A 19,780-nucleotide genomic window follows, 5' to 3' on the forward strand; every position below is an offset into this window, starting at 1 on the left:
ACTAGGGATTCTCCCCTAAGCTCTGGCTGCAGCTCACACTCAGCTAGCAGAAAGGAATAAGGCCTCAGACAACAGACCGGAGTAGGGTCAATGGTTTAAGATGACAACAATGGAAAACCCCTTTATTAACTAAAACATCAACTCCTCTTTGCTATTGGCATTCCCTCTGTCTACGACCTAGTAGACTGGGTCTCAATATTGCCAATATGTCCATGTTTTGAAAGACAAAAATCTTTGCCTAAAGATTTCCTGTTGATCATTGTTGGACATTAAATTAAAACAAGCAAACAAACAAAAAGACCAACCAGAATTCTATCAATTTGAGCAGAATAAAAAAATGTAACAGCTGAATGACTAAAAGTGTAGACCTTGACTCTTAAAATACTTAATTCTGGACTTTCTCAAAGATGCATGACCCCATCCTGATAGGATTTCTTTCCCTTATAGTTATTTATATATCTACTTCCCCAATACACTCTGCCCCTTAAGGACCAAGGTCACGTGGGTAGTTTTGTCCTTCCTCTCAGTGCATAGCACAATGTGGACCTCAAAAAGTAGGCCACAAGCCAGGAATGGTGGTGCATGCCCTTAGCCCCAGCACTGATTGGCAGGGGCAGGCAGATCTCCAGGAGTTCAAGACCAACCCTGGAATGCATGGCAAATTCCAGGCTGCATAATGAGATGTTGTTAAAAAAAAAAAAAAACTTAAACAAATAAATAAAAGCAGATCACTAAGTCCCATACCCATGTTCTTCCAAGCTACGAGGCTGTAGTAGGCTCGTAGGTGACTCCAGACACAACAAAGAATAAATGCGTTCATGTTCTGAATGATCCTATTTCTCAGCACACTTTACAAAATCTAAAAAGTTTATAGACACTGTCAAAATTCAGTCAATATTTGACTTCCTTAGAACCATCTGGAACTTTTCACAAGAAGGATGCAAAGCAACCAGTGTGGTTAGTAGCCTGGAAATCTAACCCGTTGGCCCTGTGTATCTCCGAGCCTAATCTATACCTCCCTCTCATGGAAGTGACTATCTGAGTGGTTTTAAATTTCACCTGAAAGAGTCCCACAGGTCAGATGTGACAGTATCTTCATTTTGTTGAAAGTTGAGTATAGCACACACCACATGGAAGGAAATGCACTGTCTCCAAAGCCACGAAAGAAGGCAGAAGATGAGGATGGCAAAGGCGGGGGTAGCAGACACACTGCAGGGACAGTGATGCTGGACCACAGTTATGCATGTTTCGTGCTTCTGATCTCTGGTCCAGTATTTTAGCATGGGGGCACTCAACCCAAGGAGCTACCAGTGCCTAAGTGCTCAGCTCTGAAAGTATTCTTGCGGTTGTGCTTTAACATGGTGGAAATAGGAGAGCTGTTGGCAGAGAACCGGTTTGCGATGATTAACCATGGCACCTCGTCAGGGCACCCCAGCAAGTCAGCATGAAGGCAGGTTAGTCGGAAGTGTAAGGTCACTCTCTGCTATGTGGCAAGTTTAAGTCTAGGAACTTTAAGATCCCTTGTGATTTACCATTTTACAAATGAAAACACTGAGATACAGAGTGTCTGTCACCCGAATCACACAGCAAAAGAGACGAGGAAGGGCCTGTGAACTCAGTGTTATTCCGCACCAGAGAGCAAGTGGCTCACATAGAATGCAGTGCCCTTCCCCCACAGCACTTGACCTACCACACTGAAAATTATAATCTGGATGACCATATGAAACACAGAAGGATTCTAGCATCTTATTCATTTGCAAAGGGAGTTTACAAAAAGCAACCATATAACCATTGTTAGATGGAGGTATTAGGATCTCATAGACACTGCTCAAGGACAGAGTCAAGATCAGGATGCAAAGCCACCTGAGAAGAGTCACTGAAAACACTGGGGTCAGGTGTAAGGCATTCTTGCTCCTTTAACTCTGACTTTTCCTCAGTGCCTCGCAGCCTCCTTCATTCTCTCCTACAAACCACCTTCCCCAGCAAAGCTTTCATTTTCCAGGTACAGTGACTAATTCTACCTCAGTGAGATATCACAGGTCCAGTCTCAGATACCATCTGAATTAATCTCAAGGAAAGAACAGACCCACGCCTAACCCAGGGCCAGATAGCTAACCCTATTCTAATCAGCTGGAGCCTGGCACTGATGTCCCATAGAACTGGTTCTACCAGCCAGCCAGTAGCACGGAAGAAAGTCTTTTTCATCTAAGTGCTGGCGGGTTTTTGTCTATAAAAATCATCATATCGAGAGGGGCCCCCATCAAAGGGTAGTAATGGTGTATATAAATATAATGTTGCTTTTCTGTGTGTTCTAAATTCTCCACAGTGGAGATATGTGGCTTTGTACTAAGAGAAAAGGAACCCAACTTCTTTGAGGATTAAAGGTGAATTCCATGCTGGTTGGCATTCAGAGACTAAAGGTCCAGATGAAAAGTGCTTTCGGTGGTGACTGGGTGGAGGAAATGCTTACCAAAGATAGAACCTCACCTGAAAGTCCTGAGATTGGAGTAGGCCCTCCGGAGGACGATGTCAAAGCTGAACCTGGAGGAGACGCTGGGCAGTGTGCAGACTGATGTCCTGTGATTGGCAGGCCACTAGCTGCTAGGTTAGGACAGACCAGAGCAGAGAGGGAAAGCATGAGACATGTGGAAAACAAGACAGGATTCTAGAAGACAAGAGACAGGGGCCACTCAGGGGGAGAGCAAAATAAAAATAGATATTGCAAGCAACGAGCTTGAAGAACGAGACATGAAAGGGCCAGGAGATGCTAACTGTTCTTTGGTAAGCAGGGAGAGAGACTGAAGGCTGGTCCTTCACACACAAAAAGGACAGCCTCTGCTCCAGAACACTCAGAGATCGGGAAGAGTTTTACAACCAGAGCAGAGTAATAGGCTCAAAACACAGAAGAGCTGGCAGGAGCCAGGTGAGGTGGGGCAGTTCCTGCAAGCAAGAGCGCAGGCTTGAGCATGGCTGGCAAAACACCCACCCTATATTTTCAAGATGCTAGCCACTATGTCCCAGCATCCTTCCATTGGCCCTTCAAGTCTCTCCAGTGGTAGTAAGGGGTCACAGGCCTCCCTTATGGCTTTGGGTCTATGAGCTCTACATATACAAACTTTGGGAGTTTTTATTGTACTTATTTATTTGTTTGTTTTAGGTGAGAGTTTTGCTATATATGGCCTCAGACTTAAAGACTCACCACACACACAAACACACACACACACATCCACCACCACCCACACCCTGCTGGGATTATAGGTGTACACCATAACACACAGCTCTTCCAGGAATCCTCTCTTTGAGTGGATTTCTTCAATACACTCACCTGTTGTCGCATAACCCTGGCCAGGGGATATTTTATTGCTTTCCACTGAACATACCCTTGGTTACTTTCTGTCTTTACAGAGATGATGCTTCTTGTATGCAGGGCAAGTGCTGTACTATTGGACTACATTCCCAGTCCTTTATTGAATTTTTATAGCTTCAACTAAACAGATCCTCTTAGAGGACTGGCATTGGGCCAGCTGACATCACGGTTTGCTATCTTAGAAGGTTTAAGATGTTTACAGGTGTCATACCACTTTGAAGCTCCAGAGACATGTCGCTGGGCCCACCTCTTGAACCTGAGCTGACCTTGTGAGGGGTGAACCAACCCAGTATGTGACTCGGCTCCACCAAAGGGATGATTATGTTTCTACCTTGTCTTGGGACATTCACTTTTTTGACCACTGAGCAGTCTCGAGAAGGATAATGATGAGATGGCAATGACTGCATGGAATGACCCTGCTCATGCATCCCCCATCTCATGGTGCAACAATGGCTGGCCAGCATCAAGCATCAGAAGTACAAAAGTAAGCAACCTACATGAAGAACCAGCCTGGACTACCTACCAGCCTCCATGTCAGGAAACCCTCTGAGACCCCACCCAGCTCATCCCAGTTGACACTCAGTACCAGGGCTGGTTGTGATACAGTGAAGGCCATGTTTTTATATCAGTAAGTTTTAGGGTGACATGTTGTGCAGAAAGGTAATAGGACCAGACATACTTGAGTCTCAATGAGGATTTATTAAGTTTGTTTCAATAGCAAACAAAGGAAGGCAATATCATCTCCATCTTTTTCTCCTTTTGGTCTTCTATTGTGTTTGGTTCTGTCTATCATCTATCTATATACCTACCTCCTTATCTATTGATCATCTATCTATTGAGCATCTATCTATTAATCTATCTATCATCTATCTATCTATAGCTCTAGCTCTCTCTTCAAACATGTATAAAAGGCTGTGTTTTATTTTGTGGTCATGTACCACAAAATCCTATTTAAAAAAAATATGATACCTAATCGCCTTTCCCTGTTCTCTGCAGACTTTGTTCCTTCTCTCTGTAGTATCTTTGCATCTTCTGTGTACTTTTTAGGTCATAAAACTGGGAACAAGATACTCTACCCCATGATGCTCTTGGCTCTGAGGTCACCTCATCTGGAAGGCACTGTTATTTTTGGCCACCTTTAGCCCTTCTTGTCGATGTTCCACCCATCTGTGGCAGGAGCTCCCACTCCCTTCCCCTGACAGTCCAGGAGGTCTGCAGATAGCAGCTGCATCAGGAGCCTGGGGAAGACAGCAAGCAGGGTGGTCAGAAGAGACATCATGAATACACAGCTTCCAGCCAGGCAGTGTAGGTGGTGAGGCAGAGACACTGAGGTCTGGAGACCTGCCTGGATCCAAGTAGGGGTGACTCATAGCACGGTGGCCAAGCAACTGATAAACCATGGAGACTGAGGAACACACAAGAACTGGACCATCAGTTTTCCTCCATCTTCTGCATGGAGGGGGTCAGCTCCATCTATATTGCCTCCTCAGGCTGGGCTGCAGTGTTAACGCTGCAACAAGCCTACCTCGGCTCCTGTCAACAGACGCTTACCCCTGCAGGAGGTGAGGACACAAAATTCTGGATGAGCACGGACCTCAGTAGAGGGCATGAAGAGGCCATCCCAGGAACTGCAAGCATGCGGCTAAAAGGACGCTCTGCAGGGCTGGCTGGCTACTCTAGCAACAGGCAAAACCGTGTCACCTCGGGTCAAGGAGAAAGCCCTACAGCCCAAAAATAGCTGCCCTCTCAGCTGCCGGAGCATCTAAAATTATACCATTGAAGATTTATTTCTTTGCGCACCTCACCTTGGTTGGGGGCAGATCTGGGAAGGGACCCACAAAACGTCTTCACATGAAGGTGCAAAAGGCATGTCAGCCCCTCAGAGTTATTCAGGGCAGGGAAAGGAGGGAGGTGTTGAAAGGCCAGGAACCAGGGAGAGGAAGTGCTGGTGAGGGACAGCAAAGGGCAACCTCTCCTATTTCAGACTTTCACCCAGAAGGAGCCTGGCTCGCAGCTACATCCTAAAACCAAGGCCCAAGCCATTTGCCAGTAAATTTGAACCATGCGTGTAAACAATCCTAATAATTTATTGAGATGCCTTTTAAATACAAGATTATGTGGGGTTGTGCATGACTCTACTTCAAATTGCCTCAGTAAGGTGGCCGGGGAGGGGTGCATTAAGGAACAATTGGAAAGAATCATGAGAGGCTACACAAGGAAATGGTATATACTTACCACATTGGAATGTAGTCCTGGGAAAGCTAGAGACAGGTAATTGGGTCAAAGTGTGGTTTCTAGGGAGGGATTCACTCAGAAATTCAGGCAAAGACTCTGCCTTTCTGTGTAGACGTCTGGATAACCTGACCCAAGATGATGAAGCATTAAACAAAATACTAGCAAGCAATCACCTCCAGTCCACTGAATCAACGAGTAAGAACTTCATGTGATTCCGTTTTTGAAATCCTTAAGAAATATCACGCCAGGCAGTGGTGGCACACGCCTTTATTCCCAGCACTTGGGAGGCAGAGGCCAGTCTGGTCTACAGAGTAAGTGCCAGGACAGCCAGGGCAACTCAGAGAAACCCTGTCTTGAAAAACGAAAAAAAAAAAAAAAAAAAAAGAAAGAAAGAAAGAGAGAGAGAGAGAGAGAGAGAGAGAGAGAGAGAGAGAGAGAGAGAGAGAGAAGAAAACAAAAACAAAAAAAAACAGATCACAAGCTCAGGAAGATGCCCAAAGTTAGCTGTGAGGGTGGGTGGGCACTCCCAAGGTGCCATTGATGCGCTGTCAGGAAAGGCAAGGATAAGTTAGGGAACTGATAAAACAAGGAAGACAAAAAGGGAAGAATGAAAGACCAGCTGTTTGGTGCAGCTGTGGGTGTGGTTTCCTGCACATGCCTGAAATGAATCCTGTGGAAGAACAATTGCAAGGATAACCAGGTCTCTCAGCTGTAGGATGTAGCTTAGTTGGAAAAGTGCCTAGAATGTAGGAAGTCCTGGCTTCGACTCCCAGCACCGCATAAAGGGACATGGAGGTACACAGAGGCAGATGAGGGAACTCAGGAGTTCAAGGCCATCCCCAGCTTTTGAATGAATTTGAAGTCAGTCTGGATTACTCAAGACCTTATCTAGAAACAAATTTTTAAATAAAATAAAGGACCAAAGTTCTACAGCATTTACACCATTTGGCAGTTTTTAAAGAACTTCCATGACCCAGGGAATGGGGAGGCTTGGAGAGGTAGGTGGGAGGGTGACTACATCCTCTGGAGACAAGGGAAGAAGAATGGGATGAGGAACTGTGGAAGGGCAGACCCTGAGGGGGATAATGACTGGACTGTAAAAAAAAAATTGATTAAAGATGAAAGAAAAAAAAAGAATTTTCAGATAATGGTCCCTAAGTACTCAAAGCCCCAAGAAAGAAGAAAACTTACTTCCTATTTTTATGAAGAAGAATGCTGTGGATTTGAGCAGAGGTGACCTGCCCAAGGTCACTCAGCTGCTTAGACAGAGCACCTTAGGTCTTGCAACTGGAATCTTTCTGTCTAAATCCCTTCCTTTGTGTACTCCAACACGATTGGGAGTTATAAGAAGCATTAGAGAACTTTTCCTTCCAGATCTTGTGTGACAACGTTAACTAAAATGACCTATCTTCATCTGGATTCATTCGCATACTCAACAAATAACACAGAGCCACAGATGTCACATAGATGACTGATAGATGGCCTGGCCCAACTACCCCCTTTTCAAAAAAACAACAACAAACAAACAAACAAACAAAAACCAAAAAAACAAAACAAAAAAACCACTCCCTCACCCAAGGAACCTGAAATCACACGATGTTGAAGTTCCTTCCATTGCATGATATGGAACTTGTTATAATTTATGCACATGCTTGCATGCACGTTAATCATTTGCAGATAGCTTGTAATACTTAATGCAATGTAAATGCTATGTAAATAATTATAGTGCTACAGATTTGGGGGGGGGGGAACAGCAAGAAACCAGGCCAAGTCTGGTACAGTTTGAGGATGTGGAGGATGGATAGATCTTTTTTGACCCTGAAATGGCACCTAATAATTTACACACACGTTACTGCCCATTTCCTCTCAAGAAAAGTCAGGTCCCACTGAACAATGGCCTAGTCTTATTCAAAGCTGTCTCTCCAAAACTGAAACAGTTCCTACTCAAATAGGTACTGGGTAAATATTTATTTAATAAATCATACTGAGTATCAAGGAAAGCTTTTGGGCCAATGCCTTCTCTGTGTCCCAGGTAGCATAAAACCACTTAGTCAAATCATCTCGTTTAATCACAATTATAAGTGACAAGACAGAAAATACTGAGAGAAGACAGAGAAAGTGCTGGGGAGACATGAAGCTCTGCCTTTAACCTGTTCCACTTAAGGCCAGAGTGCCGGCCACGCTGCGACGTTAAAAGGCAACAAATTTTAAACGAATAGAGGAAATATTTTTAAAGCAGCGTATAACGCACCTTTGGAATTCACTGCTGCAGGATATTATTGAGGGAAATAGTCTAGCAAGATTCAAGAAAGGATTAGACATTTATATGAACGGGAATAATATTGGCAGTTACACTAACTAGGTTAAAAAGTTACAAGGCATGTCCGTCCTGGGCTCCAGGGCATCACTGTGCACCAGCTGAAGTGGAGAAGGAATTTCCCTTGTTGGTGGAGCAGTGTGTAATTGACCAGATGCATGAGTGCTCATAATTTTGCCTTCTTCTGTAACAGTGGCAGAGAGCACTGCTGCGGGAGATGTTTCTGAGGTAGATGATGCCGGCAGCCCAGTGACCTCTAAGCATGAGAAAGAGAAAGAGAGAGAGAGAGAGAGAGAGAGAGAGAGAGAGAGAGAGAGAGAGAGAGAGAGAGAGCTTGGTGTCTTCAGGGATTTCACCTGAGAGCTTTTTTTTTTTCAATTTCAGAAAGTGGAAATAGTAAAAAAAAATAATTTCTGTCTTCCAAATGATGAAAATATTTCATGAGATGGAGTAGTCATGGAGTGGCCATAATCTCATTAGAGGCACAAGGATAAGATCTGGCAGCTTATTTCCAGAGCCCTATGCCTCAGAATCCTCCTGGAGACTCACACATGGGTATCATCTGTCCCACTTTGGTATCATCTAAGACTGTTCTGTCTTACACATGTGTGCTTATGACATATGCGCTGAATGAAACTACCTTTCACAGGTGTTCTAACAAAAGCAGCTCTTAATCCTGTCCACTCACCCTAGGACACCCTTTTCCATCAGAGTCAGTTCTGCTGGCAGGCTCAGCCTCTGATGCTGGTACAGTGTGCTTGGCGCTCTTTCACTCTCCTGCTGAACACCCGATGGCAGGTTTTAACTGGAAGTCAAAATCTACAAAGACAAAGTATCATATTAAACAGATTGCTGAAGGACCAGAGAGATAGCCCACCAGGTACAGGGCTTGTCCCAAAGCCTGGCAGTCTGAGTTAGACCCTTAGAACCCACAGGAGACAACTGACTCCTTTGACTTTTCACACATGAACAGTGTGGGGTGTGTGTGTGTGTGTGTGTTTGACACATAAATAAACAAATAGGAATTAAAATTCAAAAGCATGATATAATTGAAAATACTGAAACCTGCCAGACAACTGTAGTGCATGCATTTAATCCCAGCACTCAGAAGCCAGAAGCAGGCAGATATCTGTGAGTTCGAGGCTAGCCTGGTCTACAAAATGAGTTCCTGGACAGTCAGGAATGCACAGCAAAACCCTGTCTCAGGGGCAAGGGGAGGGGAAGCCAGAATTATTCATTATCATGACTTTATAGTCTTCAGTCATCCAAGGGTGAAACACATTCTGAAGAAACTGTCTATGCTTGGAACATTGGGAAAACGGCCCCGCACACTAATCTCTCTATATCTATCTATATCTATATCTATATCTATATCTATATCTATATATCTTTCTGTTACATACCACACAAAGATAGATAGATAGATAGATAGATAGATAGATAGATAGATAGATAATAGACAGATTGATAAGATAGAAGGATGATAGATAGATAGACAGATAGATGTAGAGATCAAAGAAAACTTGCAGGCCAAATCTTAAAGTAAATAGATACCCAAAGATGTTATTGATGGATGTTTTTTTTTTTTTCTGGAGAAAGTAACCACAAATTCCATTAATATTTTCAGATATGTTCTCACATAAAGCAAGTTTTTAAAAACACTGTTCTGGGCCCCAGTCCAAGACAAAAGTCTCAAATGGATCTAGATGCTTTCCTTTCTGTGACCTTTGGACCTTCTGTGTAAGAGTTGTTTCTTCGGGCCTCCCTTAAACTGGCAGAATATCAATCAGATTCTCTTAGCTGAAGATTATTCACATAGCGCCTACATCTATCTCATCCTGAGAAAGCTTTAAGCCTTGCTGCTGATACCACCGGACATTTTGTTAATTAGTTACAGATAAGCCCTTACAAATTTGCCTGTTTTCCCTGGATATAAGCTTTTCTGTTTACTTTTTCACATGATTATTACATAATCTTAGTATTATCAGATCATAGGTAGCCTCCAAACCATGTTTTCATAAAGATTTAAGGGCTGGGAATGTATCTCAAGTTTAACAAGCTGCTTGTTTTGCATGCATGAAGTCCTAGGTTCATTCCACATCCTTGCATAAATTGGGCATAAGAGCAGAGTCACTCTGAGTACTCAGTGGGGGATCATTGAGGATATTCCTTGGCTACATATAGTCTAAGGGCAGTCTAAGACAGAAGAGACCATGGGGTTGGGGAGGGAAGAGAGACGAAGGTATTTGTTAGTATAGTTCTTGGGTTTTGCCAACAGTCCTTACAGTAGCAATATAGGCACAGCCATGTCACTATTCTTCATTAGGCAATGAGAATTAGTATTAATGAACAAAATGAGAAATAGAAAAGAACAAAGAAAAAAATGGTAAGAAAGGACAAGTATCAACTTTTTTAAAAGGTGCACGGTGGCTTCTGTGTGTCTCCTAGCTATGGGGACGAACAGGTAAATCGTGGATAGATTCCCATTCTTAGGTCCCAAGCCAGGTTCCTCCCCTGAGCTTTCTCACAGTGTTGTATCACCCCATCTCAGAAACAGCTCAGGGGTGGGAGATGGCTCAGTGGGTAAGAATGACTGGTGAATACGCTTGAGGACCTCAGTTCTGATCCCTCAGTAAAAATCCCAGGTGTGGCCTTTCCAGGCTGTCACCCTAGCCCAGGAATGGGGGCAGGAGTTTCAGAAGGATCATTGGACTTGAGATGGAGAATATACAAGAGGACAGCTAATTAATGACTTTGGCTTCTGGCTAACAGGGTTCTCTCTGTGTCTCTCTGTTTCTGTCTCTGTCTCTCTCTGTTTCTGTCTCTGTGTGTGTGTGTTTCTGTCTGTCTGTCTGTCTGTCTGTCTCTCCCTCCCTCCCTCCCTCCCTTCCTCCTTCCCTCCCTCCCTCTCCTCCTCTAACCACCCCCTCCCTCTCCACATCCCCTGGTTCTATAGTTGCTAACCTTATCAAGTCTGACAGAACAAAGTCAAAGCAGGGAAGGGCAGCCTCCTGGCATCCCAGAGGATGTCCAGTCATCCTCATGAAAGTCAGAGTCCACTGTTAACCAACAGTGTTAAGATGGACCAAACAGGACCAGTCCTAGGAGAGAAGAAACCTGATGAGACCAACACACAAATATTTTCCTGTGAGGTGCAAGACGCACAGCCCATATGTGACCACAAGCCGCAGAAGGTGAAACCTGATGAGGCCTGTCACCCGAGCTCCAGAGAGATAATGTGGAGAAGCAGTTGGTTTGAGCAGCTTTTCAAGAGCCTTCACTAATACCCGGCTTTGGGGAGGGATGACAGAGACAGAAAAGAAAGCAAAAGCACTTTGGTCTATGATGCTAAATTTATTGCCTGGAAAAGGAGGAAAGCAAACAGCACGGAAATGGAAATCTTCTGACTTGTGGAAATCAAACCAATGGTTTCTTTCCTCCTTTGTACACCAAGGCCAGCCCATTCACACAATCTCTACACAGGCGTTGTTCTAGAAGACGCCCAGCCTTCATGCTCATCTCTACAAAGACTCTGATTAGAATCTCTTTCAAGTCAGTATGATTGATACAGTACATTCGGCAGCTCCTTTAGGTCCATCACCAGGAAGGACTCTCAGGAAAGCCACAAATCTTGCCTTTTCTTTTTTGCAGATAATATGGTGAATTTCCCAGAATCAGGTGCTGGCTAATAGCTTGTGAGAATTAGCTACTCCAACACGGCATTTGTGACCTGTTTCCACTGATCCCGTTACATCTACAAAAAAAATATGTCTAGAAGCATGCAACTTGGTCATGGTGGACAGAATAAGGACACCAGTGCTTCACTACCTAGGTAACCCTGTACAAGGACATATACTTTCTAGACCTCTCCTCTACACCTGAACCATTCAATGGAGATAATATCACCCACCTAGCAGAGTTGTCCAGAGAGAAATATATATATTTCTCACAAGAGGAATCTCACATGTAGATAGATAGATATAGATATAGATGATATAGATAGAGATAGATATAGATATAGATAGATATATTATGTGTGCATGTATATGCATATGACTATACATATATCTGTACTGAGCATTTTTAAAGTCAATTTCTCCTTACCATCTTCACAGACCACAAGGTGATTTTTGGCAAAGTCAATCAAGAAAGGAAGGAAAGAAACATATTTTCTTCTCCAACAAGTAAAAGCAATTAAACGTCAAATATTAACTGTTCCTAGGAGTAAATTTTTTAAATGGGTTAAAGGCTCAGCCATTATAGACCTCCAATATGTAATTTCTAAGAAAGGACCAGGTAATATATTTTTTTTAATTAAGTGGAAGATAAAATGCTAGAGCGACGTGTCCCTTCAGAAAGCACTTTTTTATCCATTTCTAGTGGCTTCCAATTGCATCATGCCTTTTAAGAGGAGCAATTTGTTTAACATCCCTTTATTTTTCAACCTTCACATGCAAGAAGCATTGATTTATGATTCTGCTGATTAAAGCACTGGTGTCTGAAGCAATAATGATTTCAATTATGGAACTTCCACCCGCGTGTGTTATTCTGATTTTCTCTCCGTTCTCACCACATTTTCATTGGCGAAAGAAGGGGGTCTGAGAAGATGATGTAATTTTTAAAAGCCCCTGGACTAATTTAATATCAGGAAAGAATGTATGGACAGATGGACTGGTGTTCCATTTTGGATGATGGGGATGTATCGTATTTTAATATGCTCTGACAAACTCTCAAACAGCTCCCTGGTGAGCCCCTACCTGATATCATTAGGGTTATTTAGTGCTTGGAGCCTGCCCAATCCCCACTGGAACCGCAGTGAACTCGTAGGAACCTGCACACTCAATTCACTCCACGTCTAGGGTCAAGCTTTCTCTTTATGCTGGGCTGGAAGAAACGATTAAGCTCATGTTTAGATTTTTAGCTCGCTGAAGTCAATGCAAAGCACCCAACGCTGTCTTCCAATCCTGAGGGACCCTACCACTCCGCTCTTCACTAGTCTAAAAGAATTAAATAATTACTTATTTTTCACTATTCTAAAAAAAAATTAATTACTTAATTTTTTAAAGTATTGAGAAAATTAACTTTTAAGAAAGAAAGTATTAGTTTGGCTTACAGTTACGGTGGTATCTGTTCACCATGATGTGATCTCATTGCTCTGGACTTTTTGATGATAGACATCATAGTTGGAAGATGTGGTGCAGAGGAAAAACCGCATATGACACCTAAAACAAAGAAAGATGGAGGGTCTGAATATCCGCTTCCAAGAGAAGTCTCTGAATGGCCTAACTTCCTTCCAGTAGGTTGAACCTCTCTTGAGAAGTGCCCTACCATTTCTAAAAAACCACATCAGCACTACCACATGGGCCTTAGGAGGACACTCCAGATTCAAACCACAGCAGAGCAGGGCATTGTCCCATATGCAAGGCTGGTAAGCAAGACACTGTAGCCAGCCTGAGGCCATGAATGAGGGAATGTCCCCATGCACGAATGTAGCTTGAAATCTAATGGAGGAGATATAATAAAGACATTCTAAGAACACTTGTGACTCCTTTGGCTATCAAGCTCTTGAGGCAACGCACCCTCAAGTGACTGAAATTTCTCCAGGAATCTTATTCAGGGAGAAGGAAAAGGCTCCTAGCCTGGTGTCCACCAGACAAGCAGCATGTCTCCCCAGAAGAGATTTCCCCTTTACAGACCACCTGATGGAAGGAACTGGAGCCAAAATAGTGATCATGGGCAGGACCACATCTTGACCAGAACTGATTAGTCACACACAGCTTCTGCTTTCTGTTTAAACCTAAATCTGATGGCAGAAACTCACGGAGGTACTTGGGGGTGTCACGTCTTGGTTTTTCTCCTAGTGTGACATCAAACAAATCTCTTTTGATTGTGTTTCCCTACTAAATTCTCTCTTTCATTGGTCTATTGAGGAGAGGCAATTGATGTTGGTTTGTTAGGGATTCTAGGGCCCTAAAATACAGGATATACCCTAACTCCAGGAATGACACCAGTCACATTTTTAAAGAAAGAGTTTCACTTTATAGCCCAGACTAGTGTCAAACTATGTAACATAGGCTGGCCTCAACCTCCTCATCCTTCTGCCTCGGCCCCCCTAGTGCGTAGATTATAGGCATACACTGTTTTTCCTAGCCCAACATTCACACTTATTTAAGTTGTCATCCAGTGAAGAGCTGTTGTGTCATAAGAGCAGCTCTTCCTGTGTCCCAGGCAATTGTCCTCACAGGGGTCCATAAGTCATGGGACCACACATTCAGGTATTTCAAAGAGAACAAGAAGTTTATAATGTTATACCATTAAAGTTTCTCTGGTTTTCAGCATTAGACCCACACTTGCCACATGCAGCCTGCTTCTGCCTGCTTCCTTGTCGGTGCACAAGTGGTATGTCCATCCAGTTATTGGAAGGCTATGCGCAGCAAGACATCACATTCTGTAACTCTGTCAAAAATTAGCAACTTGGAGCAAGAGCAAGAGCTTGGTTGTGTCTGAGCACTTGCTTCACAAGCATGAGCAACTATAGCCCCGATGCTATGGGAGACAGAGAGAGAGAGAGAGAGAGAGAGAGAGAGAGCGCACAGATGGGACATGATGACTCTCAGCCTAGCCCCATGCTCAGTAAGGGACCCTGTCTCCAAGGATGGAACCCAATGTTCTCCTTTGGCCTCTGCATCTGCGTACACATGTGCACATATACCACAAAGGCATACACCACACACACACACACACACTGACAAAGTATTTTTTAGTCTGCCATTTCAACAACAGTTAAGGAGATTGTTACATACCAAGAAACAGGTGCTAGACATAAAGAATGTAAAATAAAATATAATACCTATTTTTCACCTTCAAGAGGCTGGCATTTGTATCTCTATGAATTATTTCAGGTTTACAAAAATTAAAAAGAAGTGCTACCTCACATTGAAGCCAGATCTAGCACATTTATTTTTAGGCAAGAACCTCCTTTGTTACCCTTCAAGAAAATTAGTTTGTTCCTATGCTTGGATTGGAAACTTCATTTTAAGTTGAGAACTGGTCCTATGACTGCCAAAGTCTGTGTAGGACGTTCTCCCATTAATGTCTCCAATAACAACTGAAAATGAAAGTTGCAGTCATACCATGAAGATGTTTTTCTTCATCAAATCAATGCTACAGGTTTCACAATTAAGCACTGGTATTACGAGGCAGTCCCATGATTTAAACCTAGTTCTTAATCTCAGTATTTCTATACTGCTGTAGTTTTTATGGGAGTTGGCCAGCCAATGCTATACCCATTAATCTTTCTGGAAAAAAATCATCTTAATAATTTTCTTTTTCAACTGAAGGAATAGAAGCCCCAAGACACAAATAAAAGCATTCAAGGTCTAGCCACTGAGTTTGTAACTTAAAGCTTGAAATATTATATCCAAAATTGCTTCTTGGGAGAAAATCATATCCCAGTTAAGATTCCTTCTCATTACACTTTATGATTATTTCTCAGAGTCTTCCTTGAAATGCCTCAAAGTACTTCCCCTGAATTACACATGGGTTCCCTGTTTTGTTTTGTTTTGTTTTGTTTTGTTTTGTTTTGTTTTTCTTGCAAATCTATTTATTACCTCCTCTGAGGGCCTAGGAGGGCTTTACCTAAAGGCAAACCTCTCACATTACACTCTCAGGTGTAGGGATTTGGAAGGAGCCAATCAATGCCAGTGGTACACTCAGGTGGGCTCATTTGAAAACAACATTTCATTCATCTTCTATCTCTACAACAGTCAAGGACAAGAGATCTCATTTTCTTTTGCACACAATATTGCCAGCAACACCTTGGCACATAGCTCTCTGTCCTCACTCTCCCTTCTGCCCACCCCGTTAGTAACCTCATAACTGTCTCCCCAGGGCCATTCATGCCATCATCAGTTACATACCCTACCTCTTCTGGGTGTTGGGAGATGGAGAGCTGGAGAGAGCATCTAAGTCTTTTGATTTGATTTACACTGATGATCACTCTTATAGGATCATGGGCTTCCTTAAAAGTAAATCCTTTTGGCAATTCTTCTCCAGGGTCTTAATCTGGGATAAGGAAAGAAAAAGGATTGAGAAAGAAGTGACTTGCCCAGGAGTACAGCTCTCCTCTGTCCTTTGTGGTCCTCTGTTCTTTTTCTCTTCTCTCATAGCCAACAGTTCTTATCTTGGTTAGGTTTCTATTGTTGTGACAAAACACCATGACCAGAACAACTTGGGGAGGAAAAGGTTTATTTGATTTCCGTGCCACAGTCACCATTCATCACTGAGACAATTCTGAGCAGGAACTCAAGGCAGGAACTGAAGAAGAGACTATGGAGGAGTACTGTTTCCTGGCTAGCTGCTTGACCTACATGTATGTATATCCACCACATATATGCAACACATATATGCACCATGTATGTGCCTGGTGTCTGAAGAGGTCAGTAGAGAGTACTAGATGCCCTGATGCTGCGAGTCACCCTGTGAGTGACAGAAGTTGAATGTGAATCCTCTGCAAAAGCAATAAGTTCACTAAACTGCTGAGTCATCTCTCAAGCTCCTCAGGTTGTGTTTTATACAGCCTAGGACCACTTGCCTAGGGAGACACTGCCCACAGTGGATGGGGCCCTCCTACATAAATCATTTATGAAGAAAATTCCCTACAGACTTACTGACAAACGATTAAGATGGAGGCATTGAGTGAAGTTCCTTCTTCGATGATGACCATAGCTTGTGTCAAGCTAACAAATATCTAGTCAGCACAGTTCTTAAACTAGAATTTTACTTTGGATATCACTTCAGCACAGATTTACTTCAGGTTGAACCTCTATAACTCAAAATCCAAAGTCTGGATTGCTCCCAACACCAAAATCGTTTTGAGCGCTGGTGTGATGTCACAGGTGAAAAGTCCTATACTTTATTTCACGTGGCAAGTCACAAACCAAACACAGCTGTGGTAAATATGTGGTCCAAGGTATGCAGCAAAGAAACCACACTCCCTTTAGACTCCAGTCCCATCCGGAACACAGCTCACCATGTATGTATGCACACATGTTCCAAAACAGAAATAAAACATGGGTCCGTTTTCATAGCCAGCATGTCACATAAAAGCTGCTCGGCTACTTTAAAGCCTTGATGAAAGCTTGTTTTGTGTGGACCCCTGATCATTGCCAGAGACTGCAGAGCAAACCATAAGTATCTGATATAGACCCCCATCATCACTACTGGGCCACTACACAGAGCATCCAGAGCCAGTGGCAGCAGATGTACTCATCTGAGATCCTTGCCATCCAGAGAGTTGGTACCGCTAGCTCCCACTGCAGGTAGACCTAGAATGCATGGTATTAGCTCTGAAGATGATTTTTGTCTAACTCAGGAGGTGAGTCATGGGAGAACATAATCTATTGCATACAGGAAAATATTTCTTGAGTTATCCTTCAGGTAGGTTTGTCAAGTAGCCCGCTATGAAGCTCCTTTTATATTTAAGGACTAGTCCTATAAATATCAAAACTCACACGGGGTACATTCCCATGAAAACCTCTATATGGCAGTGGACACTCTTGTCCTGGGCCCTAGTAGTGAGACACATATGTGTATAATGAGTTCAAGGAGCTGATATATTATACCAGTGTCAGTGCAGACATTAGGGTTTACATAGGCTACACATTCATACATTTATACACAGATACACATTTAAAATACTAGCTAAGGTCTATATGTATTTTCAGTACCTTTGTAGACCAATAGTGTTCAATAATCTGAGCCGAGGCTGTAAGTGGTAACCAAACCCATTAAAGAAGAAGCTAGGTTTTGGGGGTTATTTTGTTTTGTTTTTTTTTAATGTGGTCTTCCAGGAAACTGCCTCTGGACATAACTACAGAAAATTAGCGCAATAAGTAAAGCATTATAGAACAGCTATTAACTGATTACACTAATAAAAACCAAATGGGGGCCTCGAGTCTACCCCTCGGGGAACGCAGGACAGATAAAATAAACAAGGTAAAATATGGAGCAAAGGATAATTAATTTTAAACAATAATAATACAGTTACCTCCCACCACGTTTGTTTTTTTTTTTAAGTAGATTTCGATCTTTGTGTAGGAAACGACAGAAAAAAAAGGTCATATCCTTTCTCCTTAGGGTCTAGGTTTCATACTAATGGGGGTGTTTCCCTGGGCTAACAAATTGGAGAAATTAAGGCATACTGGCGAGTTTCTTAAACTCTAGATACATGGACACAGTGATTTAATAGATCCCATTATCAAAATATCTTCCTTGGAGGAAAGCTGGGTCTTCCTGAGTACAGAAGGCTTGCCCCAGCAGTTACACCCACAGAAAACTGACAGGCAGCAGAGGAAGAATAAAACTACCCATTCCTCTTATGTTGGGTAGAAGTTGAAGTCAAACCCTCACTACATCTCTTTCTGTTGAATAAATGGTAAAACTCTTGAGTGTACATGGAATTGGCTCTATGAAGGGAGGAGTCATGATGGAGAAGGGGCTTCACTTTCCATTTGTTCACTAAAATACCATCCACGTACCTGCCTTCAAATCCAATAGTCTTAACGGTCACTGGGGTAAGTGTGTGTTGGGTGACATGTGTCAAACTAAATGCTTAATGGGACTTCTTGCATTATCTCACAATTTGTATGTGAAGACTTGCAGGGAGAAGGTGACACCATGACATGCTCAAGGTCCCCCCGCCCCATCATTAGTCCATGCCCACTCAAGAGGCATCCACCAGCCTGCTTTGACATAGGTACCCCAGCTTTGTCAGAAGTTGATGTTGTAGGAGGCCTTTTCCTCCCTCGGACTCTTTTCGGTTATTGTTCTAACCAACCTAAATCCAATGGAACCAATTCTTTTTGCTTGGCATATGCAAAACTGGGTTATTTTTACTTCCCACTGGCAAAAAGTCAGCAAATTCAAATGAAATGATAATTTCTATGTGAGAAAAATAGTTTAGCATTTCCTTAAAATGTGAAAATATAAAAAATCTTATGCAAGACACTAACTTTTCAGTTGGCAGAAAATAGCCTGGTGGTGTCGCATGAAATAAAACAAGAGCAGCTTAGATCTTTACTGCCTGAGAATTAAAGGAGAGCTCGGCTGCCAGGGAACAATGGGTATTTAGGCCTGAACAGAGGAATGGATGATACGTGCAGGAGACGTCTGCATATCTAGAGAACACTCAAGTATAAAAGGGTCACACTTGTTCAATATTTAGAAAAATGTCCCAGGAGGCTTCCAATGTGAAGGCCAACAAACAGAAGGCTCAGGAAGGTAGATTTAAAGTTAAATGGGGGGTAGGGGGATATCCAACACAAGTGCTGACCAAAAGCACATGTTTGGGACTGCATCTTTGCCATCAAAATATCAGAGGCACTTCTAATAAGGAATACTTTAAATAGCATGGAAGTTCTTGCCTTGAAGTAAGACAGGGAAAAAAAAGAAATTACTTTTTTTTTAAGGGAGTAGGAGGAACAGAAAAAATCACTGTCTATGGGTAATATTATCCGTCTAGACAACTCAAAAAGAACCAAAATTAGCTAATTATTTGAATAAGGAACCGGTTAAATGGCAAATGTACAAATAAATAACTTTTCCCAGAAAACAGTAATAAAATATAATAGAAAAATTACATGTAGAAAAGCATGGAGTGTAAGACCATCTTATGAAGAAGAGGGTGGAAGAGAAGGAGAAGGAGGAGAAGAAATAGGAGGAAAAGGAGGAGGAAGAAGAGGAGGAGGAGGAAGGAGGAGGAGGAGAAGAAGAAGAAGAAGAAGAAGAAGAAGAAGAAGAAGAAGAAGAAGAAGAAGAAGAAGAAGAAGAAGAAGAAGAAGAAGAAGAAACTCTAAATGTAT

The 19,780-nt window shown here is 42.6% G+C and overlaps 2 long non-coding RNA genes across 7 annotated transcripts in view; both read right to left on the bottom strand.

Moving 5' to 3' along the window:
- The window catches only part of LOC147002962 (uncharacterized), an 88,293-nt gene extending 83,317 nt beyond the window's left edge, over positions 1-4,976 (bottom strand). Inside the window, exons 1-4 of the long non-coding RNA XR_015048047.1 lie at positions 4,919-4,976; positions 4,738-4,849; positions 4,444-4,605; positions 2,488-2,598 (exon numbers count right to left, since the gene is read on the bottom strand). This is a non-coding gene — a long non-coding RNA (uncharacterized LOC147002962). The remainder of the gene's footprint in view (positions 1-2,487; positions 2,599-4,443; positions 4,606-4,737; positions 4,850-4,918) is intronic.
- A 3,655-nt stretch (positions 4,977-8,631) lies between these two features.
- Positions 8,632-19,780, bottom strand: part of LOC110297832 (uncharacterized) — a 41,339-nt gene continuing 30,190 nt past the window's right edge. For 5 of the 6 annotated variants that reach the window (XR_015047866.1, XR_015047865.1, XR_003837141.2 and 2 more), the window contains 4 exons: positions 15,844-15,983; positions 13,033-13,141; positions 10,884-11,020; positions 8,632-8,738 (listed from right to left, as the gene is read on the bottom strand). This is a non-coding gene — a long non-coding RNA (uncharacterized LOC110297832). Of the gene's footprint in view, positions 8,739-10,883; positions 11,021-12,676; positions 12,804-13,032; positions 13,142-15,843; positions 15,984-19,780 lie in introns of all 6 variants that reach the window. The other variant, XR_003837142.2, reaches the window with a different exon arrangement.

This window comes from Mus caroli, unplaced genomic scaffold (assembly GCF_978045245.1).
Source record: "Mus caroli unplaced genomic scaffold, Mus_caroli_1 scaffold_8, whole genome shotgun sequence".
NCBI classification, from domain to species: Eukaryota; Metazoa; Chordata; class Mammalia; order Rodentia; family Muridae; genus Mus; species Mus caroli.